General features: G+C 42.1%; 1 long non-coding RNA gene across 1 annotated transcript in view; it reads right to left on the bottom strand.

The window, feature by feature from the left end:
- The window catches only part of LOC140715955 (uncharacterized), a 50,758-nt gene extending 49,545 nt beyond the window's left edge, over positions 1-1,213 (bottom strand). The window contains exon 1 of the long non-coding RNA XR_012096225.1: positions 1,014-1,213. This is a non-coding gene — a long non-coding RNA (uncharacterized lncRNA). The remainder of the gene's footprint in view (positions 1-1,013) is intronic.
- Positions 1,214-12,493: the final 11,280 nt, after the last annotated feature.

Below are 12,493 nucleotides of genomic sequence, written 5' to 3'. Positions count from 1 at the left end.
TTTTTGAAACATTGGAGAAAATTAGAGCCCTGGGGTCACGTGATGTTTTTGCAAGCTCCAGAATTAGAGCACTCGAAGTCGGATTCGAACCACGTTACTGGAGGTGGGCGCAACAACCCTGAGGGTTGCGCCACTGTCCGGTATCATGGCAAAGCACAACTGAGAAACATTTCAGAGTGTGCACAAGATTGTTAGTTATGTTATGAATACGATTTCAATATCTAAAATTCTGCAGTCCCCCTTCAGATCCTATTTCAATTCGAGGACATTTCGTAACATATGATTTACCCAAACGAAGAAGAACGATGCGGTGTGTGCCCACGATATGCACAAAACTAGACAATGAACACAGAGCAGCACAGCGTAGAAGCAGTTATTTTCAGCTTCGCCATGTCAGCAGCGACCCTGATGTCAATCTAACTGATCCCATCTGCATGCCCCATCAGTTTACCCCATCACCTCTCTCTCGATCTGTCCATCTGAATGACTCGTCTATTGTACATGTGCCCATCACTTCTCCTAGCGATGTGATTCGAGTGTCGACCACACTCCATGCTTACAATAAATCGTCTCGCAGATGTCCTTTAATCACTCTCCTCCCGCCGAAATCAGTATGTGACAGTTCCACTTTATTACAAAGGGCTCTGACATTCTACCTCTGAGGAGCAGATCGGCATAATCTTATGCATTTCTGTACGCTTCTTTTCTATACGCAGGTTCCGACGCTCCAGAAAGAACAGCACAATTTTGTCCATCCAGTGCTTATCATTATCAGAACCACAATGATTCGTCGAATTTGTTACTTTGCAGCAGCTGTACGGTGTAATACGTAACAATATTAAATATAAAATGTAAATAAGTGGTACAGAATGAGAGCATATATCTGATATACTTCAAACAAGGTAACGCCATGGTGAACTGCCTCTGTACACTTCACGTCTTTTCCGTAATGTGTCGACGAGAGCTACGCAGAATCAGCACTTTTTATACAGATGCAAACTTTCTTTACTTACATGAGACCACTGTTTCTGAGGGCAAGCGCATGTGATCAAAAGCTCATACAGGACTCCACATAGGCCCCTATCACACGAATTTTCTTTGTTAGTGTTGGGTGAAAACGAACAGAAAATAAACATGTAGCAGTAGGAATGAAGGAACCGACATTTAACTGCATTTAAGGGCCCTCTGTGGGAATAGTGATGGCAGGTGTTGCGGAGGAAGTACCGCTGCGCGCCTGAGCATAACGCAGAACTGGCAAACAATTGGACATGTCAGAGGGCGATACACTCAACAGGGGCACGTTGTCACGTGACAACTGCAGCTTCACTTCCTTCCGTGAAGCAATGAAGAAGCTAAAGGAACAGTAAAGATGATCCTTCGAAACAGTAATTATGAGGTTAACACGCAAAAGGAATTTCAAATATAAATTCAAGATGAAACCGGTGAGCGTATCCACAAAATATCTAATGTTTATTTATTTGCCATGTATGTAAATATTAAAAAATGCCCACACATTATTGTCGACAGATGATAAGAAACACAAATTCATACATTCCTTTCTGAGGAATTCTGTGTGCCCTTCACCAGGAGTCGCTGAGAGTTAATATGCAGGTAAAGCGAGCAATTAGTAATGCAGCTGTGAGAGAACTTGAGTAAAAGAATAAAAGGTAAAGAGATCTTATGGAGGTTCTATGAGTCTTTTGAGACGATTCTAGCTGATTTTCAAGCCGCCGGTGAAATCTTGAGCTCGAGCAAAGAAGGATGACTTGTTTGATTAAAACATGATGGGCATTGTCTATTGAGGTCAGGTCAAACAGATTGGCTTTATCAGTCGGGAGAATGGGAGATGATTTTATGTAGAAATACACTATTCTCAAGGAGTGATATTATTGGCAAATTGGCAGGAACAGTAATGCAGTAGGGCTGTAGGGTAACACTGCATCCGAAATATTACTCGGAGCTCCTCCGACCATGTAATGATTCTTCCCTCGGCTGTTGCCTTTGTGAACTCTTCCCATTCTTAGTGTTATAGTGTGGGTTCCCTACGGGTGCTCCAGTTTCTGCTCTTTCCTAATGATTGCCGATAGGTTGGTAATATTGACAAATGGAAACTCGGCCCTGGGGAGAGTGGATGGCCGGACGAGGGTCGTACTGGTGTGAAATAAGCCGAAAAGCGGAACAGATGAGAGTGTTCTGACAGCTAGGTCACCTTCGATAAGCTAAATGGTTCAATTCCAGAGAGTGCAAAACATGAGATGAGAATCAGTAACTACAGTCAATATGTTCATATAATTCAGTATTCAATATGCCTATTTATTCTTAATAATTATTGACTGTTCTTGCTTCCTGTTGCATGCCGTGCCAACACACAACAACAAATTAATAATACATATGTATGCTTATGTGGAATCAAGGTCACAAGATCACAAGACAAAGGAGCAGAAATAGGCCATTCTGCCCATCGAGTCTGCTCTGCCACTCCACCGTGAGCTAAACTATTCTCCCGTCTAGTTCCAATTTCCAGGACTTTTGCCTATATCCCTTGATACCCTGACTGATTAGATACCTATCAATCTCCTCCTTAAACACCCTCAATGATCGGGCTTTGGTCCCTGAACTTGATCCAATATTTTTCCCCACGGTGGGAATAACTAATATCAAATTTCAGTTCAAAGTTCAAAGTAAAATTTATTTTCAGAGTGCATGCATATATTCTAAGGCACCGGATATACAGGTATTTGGATAGACATGGACTGATTAAGAATTGTCAGAATGGCTTCATGCGAGGTAGGTCATATCTAAGAACATAGAACATAGAAATTTACAGCACATAACAGACCCTTCGACTCACAATGCTGTGGCAACCATTAATCTACTCTAGAAACTGTCTAGAACTTCCCTAGCGCATAGCCCTCTATTTTTCTAATCTCCTAAGAGGCTCTTAAATAACCCTGTTGTATCCGTTTCCACCACCGCAGCCGTCAGTGCATTCCACGCACTCACCACTATCCGTGAGAAATACCTACGTCTGACCTCGGTACCTATTTCCAAGCACTTTAAAAATATGCCCCCTCGTGTTAGCTATTTGAGTTCTGGGAAAAAGATTCTGGCTATCCACACAATCAATGCCCTTGTCATCTTGTACACCTTTATCAGGTCACTTCACATCCTACATCGCTCCAAGGAGAGAAGACCGAGTATACACAGCTTATTATCATAAGGTGCGCTCTCCAATCCAGGCAACGTCCTTGTAAATATCATCCGTACTCTCTGTATAGTATCCATATCCTTCCTGTTGTGAGGTGACCAGAAATGAACACAATATTCCAAGTGGAGTCTGACCAAGGTCTTATATAGCTATAACATTACCTCACGTCTCTTGAACTCAATCGCGTGGTTGACGAATGCCAAAACACCAAACGCCTTCGTAACAAAGTTGTCAATCTGAGCAACCGCTTTAAATGTCTTATCGACGCGGACCCCAAGATCCCTCAGATCTTTCACACTGCCAACATTCTTACCATTAATATTATGTTCTGTCTTCAAGTTGGACCTACCAGAATGAACTACTACACACTTATCAGTGTTAATGCCCATCTGCCACTCCTCAGCCCAGTACTGCAATCTGTCGATGTCCCGCTGTAACCTCTGACAACCCTCCAGACTATCCACAACACACCCAACTTTGCTTCATAAGAAAGCATACTAACCCACCCTTCCACTTCTCCATCCAGGTCACTTATAAAAATCACAAAGAGGAATTGTCCCAGAACAGATCCCTGCGGAACACCACCGGTCACCGACGTCCATGCAGAATACGAAACATCTACAACCACACGTTGCCTTCTGTTGGCAAGCCAATTTTGGAACCACAAAGCAAGGTCTCTTTCAATCCTATCCGTCCTTACTTTTTTGAAGGAGCCTTGCATGGGGAACCTTATCAAAAGCCTTACTGAAATCTATATACACTACATCCACTGCTCTATCTTCATCAATCCGTTTTGTTACATCCTCAAAGAAGTCAATCAGGATCGTAAGGCACGAGCTGCCCTTGACAAAGCCATGCTGACTATCCCTAATCAGGTTTTGTCTCTCCAGATGCTAATAAATCTTGCCTCTCAGGATCCTTTCCAACAACTTGCCCACCGCTGAAGTCAGACTCACTGGTCTATAATTTCCTGGGTTATGTCTACACCTCTTCTTAAACATTTGCAACCCTCCAGTCGTCTGGTACTTCACTCGTCCCTATGGATGACGCAAAGATCATCGCAAGAGGCTCAGCAATCTCCACCCTCACTTCCCACAGTAGCCTGGGGTATATCTCGTCCGTGACTTACGTATCTAGTTAATTCTTTTCAAAAGCTCCAGCACATCTTCTTTATTAAAATCTATTAGCTCAAGTGATTCGGCTCGCTCCAAGTCATCCCCACAATTGCCAAGATCTTTTTCTCCGGTGAATACTGAAGCAAAGTATTCATTAAGTACCTCCGATACCTCCTCTGACTCCATGCACATGTTTTCACAGTCGGACCTGTTTGGTCCTATTCTCACACGGCTCATCCTCTTGCTCTTTACATACTTGTAGAATGCCTTGGGTTTCCCTTAATCCTGCTCACTATATCCTCTCATGGTCGCTTCTGGGACAACTAATTCCATTCCTTAGCGCCTTCCAAGCAACCCTTGTAATTTTCTAGAGCTCTAACAGTGTCTAGTTTCTTGAATCTTCGGAAGCTTTTCTTTTCTTCTTAACTAGATTTTCTACATACTTTGTACACCATGGTTCTTTAACGTTACCATCCTCTCCCTACCTCAATGGAACATACCTATGCAGAACTCCATGCAAATGTTCCCTGAGCAATTGCCACATTTCTGCCATGCATTTCCCTCAGAACATCTGCTCCGAATTTATGCTCCCATGTTCCTGCTTAATATCATCATATTTCCCTCTACCTCAATTATATGTTTTCCCAAAGTTTCTGCTCATAACCCTTTCAAGCACCATCGTGAAAAATATAGAATCGTGGTCACTACCTCCAAAATGCTCTCGCACCGACAGATCTGTCACCTGGCCAGGTTCATTTCGCAATACTGGATCAAGTACAGCTTCTTCTCTAGTTGGCCTATCTACATATTGCGTCAGGAAACCTTCTTGAACACATCTACCAAACTCCATCCCATTAAAACCCCTTGTGCTAAGGAGATGTTAATTAATATTACGAAAGTTAAAGCCTTCCATCAAAACAACCTATCACTATTGCAGAATCTGCCTCCCTACTCTGCTCCTCTATAACCCTGTCACTATGAGGGGGGGGGGGTCTATAAAAACACCCAGTAGTGTTATTGTCCTTTTCCAGTTTCCGATTTCCACTCATACTGACGCAGTACACCATCCTTCAATGATTCCCTCCTTTTCTGCACGCGTGACACTATCCATAATTAGCAACGCCACGTCCCCATCACTTTTGCCTCCCTCTCTGTTCTTTTTGAAACATCTAAAGTCTGGCACACTCAGCAGCCATTCCTGTTCCTGAGACATCCAAGTTTTTGTAATGGACACAACGTCACAGCTCCAGGTAATGACCCGCCCTCCAAATTCACCTGCCAGTGACTGCTGGTGCGGCGCAGGGAATAGTGTTGGGAACTTCGTTGTTTTTCATCTATATCAATGATCTGGATGATAATGTGGTTAAGTGGGTCAGCAAATTTTCGGAATACACCAAGACTGGGGGGGATCACAGTGGACAACGAGGAAGCCTATCATGGCTTGTAAATGGATCTGCATCAGCTAGAAAAAATGGCTGGAAAATAGCAGATGGAACTTAATGCAGACGTGTGCGATGTTTTGCACTTCGGTCGGACCAACCCATGAAGCTCTTACACAGCGAACACTAGGGCACTGAGGAGTGTGTGTACAACAATGGGATCTAGCAATGCTGATAAAGAATTCGTTGAAAGTGGAGTTAAAGGTAGATAGGGCCGTAAAGAAAGCTTTTGCCATATTGGCCTTCATAAATCAATGTAATGAGTACAGATGATGGTATGGTATGTTGAAGTTGTATACTACGTCGGTGAAGCCTAAATTGGAGTATTGCATGCAGTTTTGGTATATGAAAGATGGAAAAAATTTGAAAGAGTGCAGAGAAAATTTCCGAAGATGTTTCACTATCTGGAGGTCATGAGTTATAAGGAAAGATTGAAGAGGTTAGGACTATATTCTTTAGAATGTAGAAGACTGAGAGGTGATTTGACAGAGTTATAAAACATTATGTTTGTTATAGATAGGGTAAATGCAAGCTGACATTTTCCACTGAGGTTGGATGTAACTATAAGCAGAGAACCTGGGTTAAGTGTGAAAGGAGAGAAGCACAAATTTTTACTCAGCACAAATGGTCCATGTGAGCTCAATTTCAATGCTTCAAGAAGTTTGGATAGGGTTATGATAGTGGAGATGTCCCTTTGCAAGTTGTTGGAAGCAGGCAATTTAAATAGTTTTGGCGTGCATTATGTGGGCCGAAGGACCTGTTTCTGTGCTGTACTTATCTATGAATTTATGACTCTATGTCACTAAATACAACCCTTAGAATCTTTCTTCAACGGGCTGCTTAAAAAGTCTATAGAATAGTAACTGTAAACAGTATCAATGCAAGAGCAAGAGCATAGAAGGCAGCAAACTAACTGCAACTATAAATAAATAGCACTAAATAATGAGAGCATGAAATAACACGATAAAGAGTCTTAAAATGAGATCACTGATTGTGGGAAGAACTCAATAGGTGAATGGAATCATTCTCTTTTGATCAAGGTCCTGATGATTGAGGGTTAGCAACTGTTTATGTAATTGTGTTATTCATAAGGCACCTGAAACTTCCACCTGATAGCAGCAACGAGAAAAGGGCATGAGGATCTTCGATGAGTAAAGCTGTTTCCATACGCCTGCGTTTCATGTAGATGTGCTCAATGCTTGGGGAAGCTTTACTGATTATATACAGGATAGAATCCATCTCCTTTTATAGAATTTTCCGTTCAAAGGCATTGGTGTTCCCATACCAGTCACGAAGCAGTCAGTCATTAACCTCCCCACTACACACTTATAAAAGTATGGCAAGGGTTTTAATGCCACGCGGAATCTCCGCACCGTTATAAGGAAGTACGGTCGGTGTCCTGCCTTCTTTGCAATTGCATTTCTATGTTGGGTCCAGCACAAGTCATCTGAGTTGATGACAACCAGGAATTTAAAGTTACTGACCCTCTTCACCTCTGATCCTCCGATAACGATTGGACCTCTAGCTTCCCTCTCCTGAAATCTACAATTAATTCCTTGGTCTTTCTGACATTGAGTGAGAGGTTGTTCTTTTACCGCCACTCAGCCGAATTTTCAATCTCCCTCCTGTATGCAGATTTCTCTCCATCATTGATACGGCCTACAACAGTGGTGTCATCAGTAAACTTGAATGTGATGTTGGAGGTGTACTTAACACAACCATAGATGTAAAGCGAGTAAAACAGGGGGCAAAACACATAGCCCTGTCTTTTACCTGTGCTGCTGAAGATTGTGAAATAGATGCATTGGCAAATCAGAAATGACTGGGATCTGCAAGTCAGGATATCCTGGATCCAATTGCACAAAGCGATCCAGGGATTTTATTCATTAGTTTCGAGGGGATGATGATATTAATTGCTGAGGTGTGCTCTGTAAAGTGCATCAATCATGTTTGCATCTTTGCTGTCCAGATGTTCCAGGATTCAGTGAGGAACCAATCAGATGGCATCTGCTGTGGGCCTGTTTATCCGGTAGGCTAATTCCGGAAGATCCGTCGCCACAAAGTTAGGAGCTGATGTTTCAACACCAGACCTTCAAATCACTTTATCACTGTGAATGTAAGTGCTACTGGGCGACAGTCAGAAGGCAGGCATTTAAGTTGATAGGGGGTACCGTATGTTCGAAAGAGGTGTTCAAGGTGATTTTATTTTCCTCTTTGTTTTGCACAGTGAGAGTTGGGTTCCTGTAATGCCCATAGAGTAGGGAGGCAGATATCATAGAGGCAGTTAAAACAATCTTCAAGAATTACTTGAATGTACAGAGAAAATAAGATAATAAGACCAGAAGATATATGTACAGAGTTAGGATATTTGGCCTATTGACTCTTCCGCCACTTCATCATAGTTAAGCCAATTTTCCTCTCAGCAGCAATCCCCTGCATTCTCCTCCTATCCCCTCATACCCTGACTAATCAATAATCTATCAAACGCTGCCTTAAATATACATAATGACAGCTATATATGGCAAAGAATTTTACATATTCACCTCCTTCTGGTTAAAAAAAACAATCCTCCTATCTCCGTTCTAAAAGGACGTCCCTCTATTCTGAGGTTGTGTCTAATAGTCTATTACTCTCATTTTAGGAAACATCCCCTCTCATCCACCCTATCAAGGACTTTCACCAGTCAATAAGTTTCAATAAGGACATCCCTCATTGATATGAATTCTTGTGAATACATCAAACGCTTTTCAGATGACAATCCATTCCTTCCTGGAATCATTTTCATTTACGTCCTTTGAAACATCCCCAGTTTCAACACATCCTTTTTTAAGTTATTGGCCCCAAAACTGTCCACATTACTCTAAATAGTGCCTCACCACTGCTTTATAAAGTCTGAGCCGTACAGCCTTACTTTCATATACTAGTCTTCTTGAAATGAATGCTAACATCGCATTCGCGTTCCTCACCACTGACTTAACCCACAAGTCTACCTTTATGGAATCTGGCAAAAGAACTTAGAAGTCTGCCCATTTATTTTTTTTCTTCCGAAGTGCATGATCATACACTTCCTGACAATAAATACAATGATGGAAAATGCTGGTCATACACTTTGGTAGTAGAAATAAATGTGCAGACTATTCTCTAAACGGGGACAAAATCCAGGAATCTGAGATGCAGAGGGATTTGGGAGTCCTTGTGCAGAACACCCCTAATGTTAACTTGCAGATTCAGTTGCTGGTGAGGAAGGCAAATGAAAAGTTAGCATTCATTTAAAGTGGTCTAGAATTCAAGAGCAAGCATGTGATGTTGAGGCTTTATAATGTAGGCGAGGCCTCACCTTCAGTATTGTGAACAGTTTTGGGCTCGTCATCTTAGAAAAGATGTGTTGGCATTGAAGAGGGTCCAGAGGAGAATAACAAGGATGATTCCACGAAAGAAAAATATATCATACGCGGAACGTTTGATGGCTTTGGGTCTGTACTCACTGAAATTCAGAAGGATGAGGGTGGATCCCATTGAAACATTTCGAATTTTGAAAGGCCTAGACATAGTAGATGTGAAAAAGATGTTTCCCATGGTGGGAGAGTCTAGCACAAGAGGGCACAGCCTCAGCATAGAAGGGCACCCTTTCAAAATAGAGATGTGGAGAAATGTCTTTAGCCAAAGGGTGGTGAATTTGTGGAATGTGTCGCCACATCCAGCTGTGGAGGGCAGGTTGTCAGGTTTATTTTAGGCAGAGATTGATAAGTTCTTGATGGACATGGTATCAATGGTTACAGCGAGATGGCCGGGAACTGGGGTCGAGTAGGATATAGAAAAAAAGGATCAGCGTTATGTAATGGCAGAGCAGACTCGATAGGCCTCATGGCCTAATGCTGCTCCTCTATCTTATGGTCTTATGTTCTATATTTCATCTGAAAATTATTTTCACATTCTCTTTGTTTTCCCTACCCTCTCTACATCCTTCAAACTACCTGCCCTCTGCAAACTTTGCAGCAAAGCCATCAACTCTGTTATGCAAATCATTGACACATGACGTAAATAATTGGTCCAAAAATAGTCCCTGTGGAAAACCACTAATCGGCAGCCAGCGAGAAAATGGTCCCTTTATCTCTACTGTTTGCGTTCTGGCAATCAGTCTCTGCTTTATGGATGCTACAATCTTTCTTGTAATCTATCGGTCTCACTGCTTATTAAGCAGACCCATATGTGGCACCTGGTGACTGGTCTTCTGAAAATCCAAGTACAGAATATCAACTGATTCTCGTTATTTCTTCAAGGAATTCCAACAGATCTGTCAGGAAAGATTTTTCCTTGAGGAAACCATGCTGACTACAGCCTATTTGATCATGTGCCTCCGAGACATCATCCTAAGTAATCGACTCCAACATTTCCCAACTACTGAGGTCAGACTAACCGGCCTATAGTTTCTTTCTTCTGCGTCTTTTTCTCGTCTTTTAGAGTGCAGTGACTTTTTTCAATTTTCCAGTCTTTGGGAGACATTTGAAAACCAAACTATACTTGGAAGATCATTACTAATGCCTCCACAATCTATTCAGCCACCTCTCTCAGAATCTGTGGTGTACACCAACAGATCCAGGTAACCTTTTTACCTTGAGACATCTCAGTTTCCCAAAACACTCCTCTCCGGTAATAGTGAATTCACACTTCATGACACCTCACACCTGGACCTTCCACCATATGGCTAGTGTCTTCCACAATGAAGATTGATGCAAAATTTTAGCTTAGTTCATACGCAAATACTTTGTCTCCCATTACGCCATCTCCAGCATTGCCTTTCAGCTGTCCGATATCCATTCTCGCCTCTCGTTTACAGTTATGTATCTGAAGATAATTTTTGAAGTTTCTTTAATATTATTAGGTATTTTACTTTCATATTTCATCTTTAACAGCTTAATGACTTTTTAGTAGATTTCTGATGGTTTTTAAAAGCATTCCAAACCTCTAATTTTCGACTATTTTTTTCTTTGTTTTCTGCCCTCTCTTTGGCCTTCATGTTGATTTTGACATCACCTATTGTGCACGGTTGTGTCATCTTTCTTAGAATCATTCTTCCTCATTTGGAAATGCATATCATGTATGTGCTTGCTGAATTGCTTCCAGAAATTACTACTCTGTCGGCATCCCTGCCAGTGTTCTTTTCCAATCAATTCTGGCCATCTCCTCGCCCAATCCTGTGTAATTACCTTTATATTTCTGGTATACCTCACATTAGATTCTCCATCACATAAGTCAGCATGAATTTGAACATATTATAATCACGTTCACTAAATGCTTTTATCTCAAGCTCACGAATCAATTCTAGTTTATTGTACAGCACCCAATCCAGAACAGCATGTACCCGAGTGGGCACAACCATGAGCTGTTCTAAAAAGTCATCTCGTAGTTGTTCCAAAAATTCCTCCTCTTGGAATCCAAAACCAACCTGATTTTCCCAAGCTGCCTATGAATGCTATAACGTGAAATCCCCCTTGACTATTATAACATTGTCCTTTGGCATGCATTTTCTATCTCCTGTTGTAAATTGTAGTCCACGCCTTTACTATTTGAGTGTCTGTATGCAGCTCCCATCAAGGGCCTTTTACCCTTGCAGTTGTTTAGCTCCATCCACGAGGATTCAGTTCTTTCCGATACTATGTCACCTCTTTCTAAAAATTTGGTATCATTCTTTACCAAAAGAGCAACCCAGCACCCTCTGCATTCTTGCATCTCCTTTCGATACAATGTGTATCCTTGTACATTAATGTGCGTGGTCGAAACATAGAAAACCTACAGCACAATACAGGCCTTTCAACCCACAATGCTGTGCCGAAAATGTACTTACTTTGGAAATTACCTAGGGTTACCCATAGCCCTCTACTTTTCAAAGATCCATGTAGCGATCCAGGAGTATCTTAAAAGACCCTATCGTATCCGCCTCCAACACTGTCGCCGGCAGTCCATTCCACGCACTCACCACTCTCTGAGTAAAACACCAGACATCTCCTTTGTACCTACTTCCAAGCACCTTAAAACTGTGCCCTCTCGTGTTAGCCATTTGATCCCGAGAAACAAGCTTCTGACTATCCACACGATCAATGCCTCTCATCACCTTATACACCTCTATCAGGTCACCTCTTATCCTCCGTCGCTCCAAGGGGAAAAGGCCCAGTTCACTCAACGTATTATCATAAGGCATGCTCCCCAATCCTGGCAACATCCTTATAAATCTTCTCTGTACCCTTTCTATGGTTCCACATCCTTCCCATAGTGAGACGACCAGAATTGACCACAGTACCCCAAAACGGGGTCTGACAAGGGCCGTCTATAGCTGCAACATTACCTCTCGGCTCCTAAATTCACTCCCACGGTTAATGAAGGCAAATACACCATATGCCTTCTTAACGACAGAGTCAAGCTGAGTAGCAGCTTTGAGTGTCCTATCAACTCGGACTCCAAGATCCCTCTGATCCTTCACACTGCCAAGAGTCGTACAATTAATACTATATGCTGCCATCATATTTGACCTAACAAAATAAACCACCTCACACTCATCTGGGTTGACTACCATCTGCAACTTCTCAGCACAGTTTTGCATCCTATCAATGTCCCGTTGTGATCTTTGACAGCCCCACACACTATTCTAAACACCCCCAACTTTTCTGTCATCAGCAAATTTACAAACCCATCCCTCCACTTCTTCATGCAGGTCATTTATTAAACTTACGAAG

This window comes from Hemitrygon akajei, chromosome 24 (genome assembly GCF_048418815.1).
Source record: "Hemitrygon akajei chromosome 24, sHemAka1.3, whole genome shotgun sequence".
In the NCBI taxonomy this organism is placed as follows: Eukaryota; Metazoa; Chordata; class Chondrichthyes; order Myliobatiformes; family Dasyatidae; genus Hemitrygon; species Hemitrygon akajei.
This window is presented reverse-complemented; position numbering and strand designations above follow the sequence as displayed.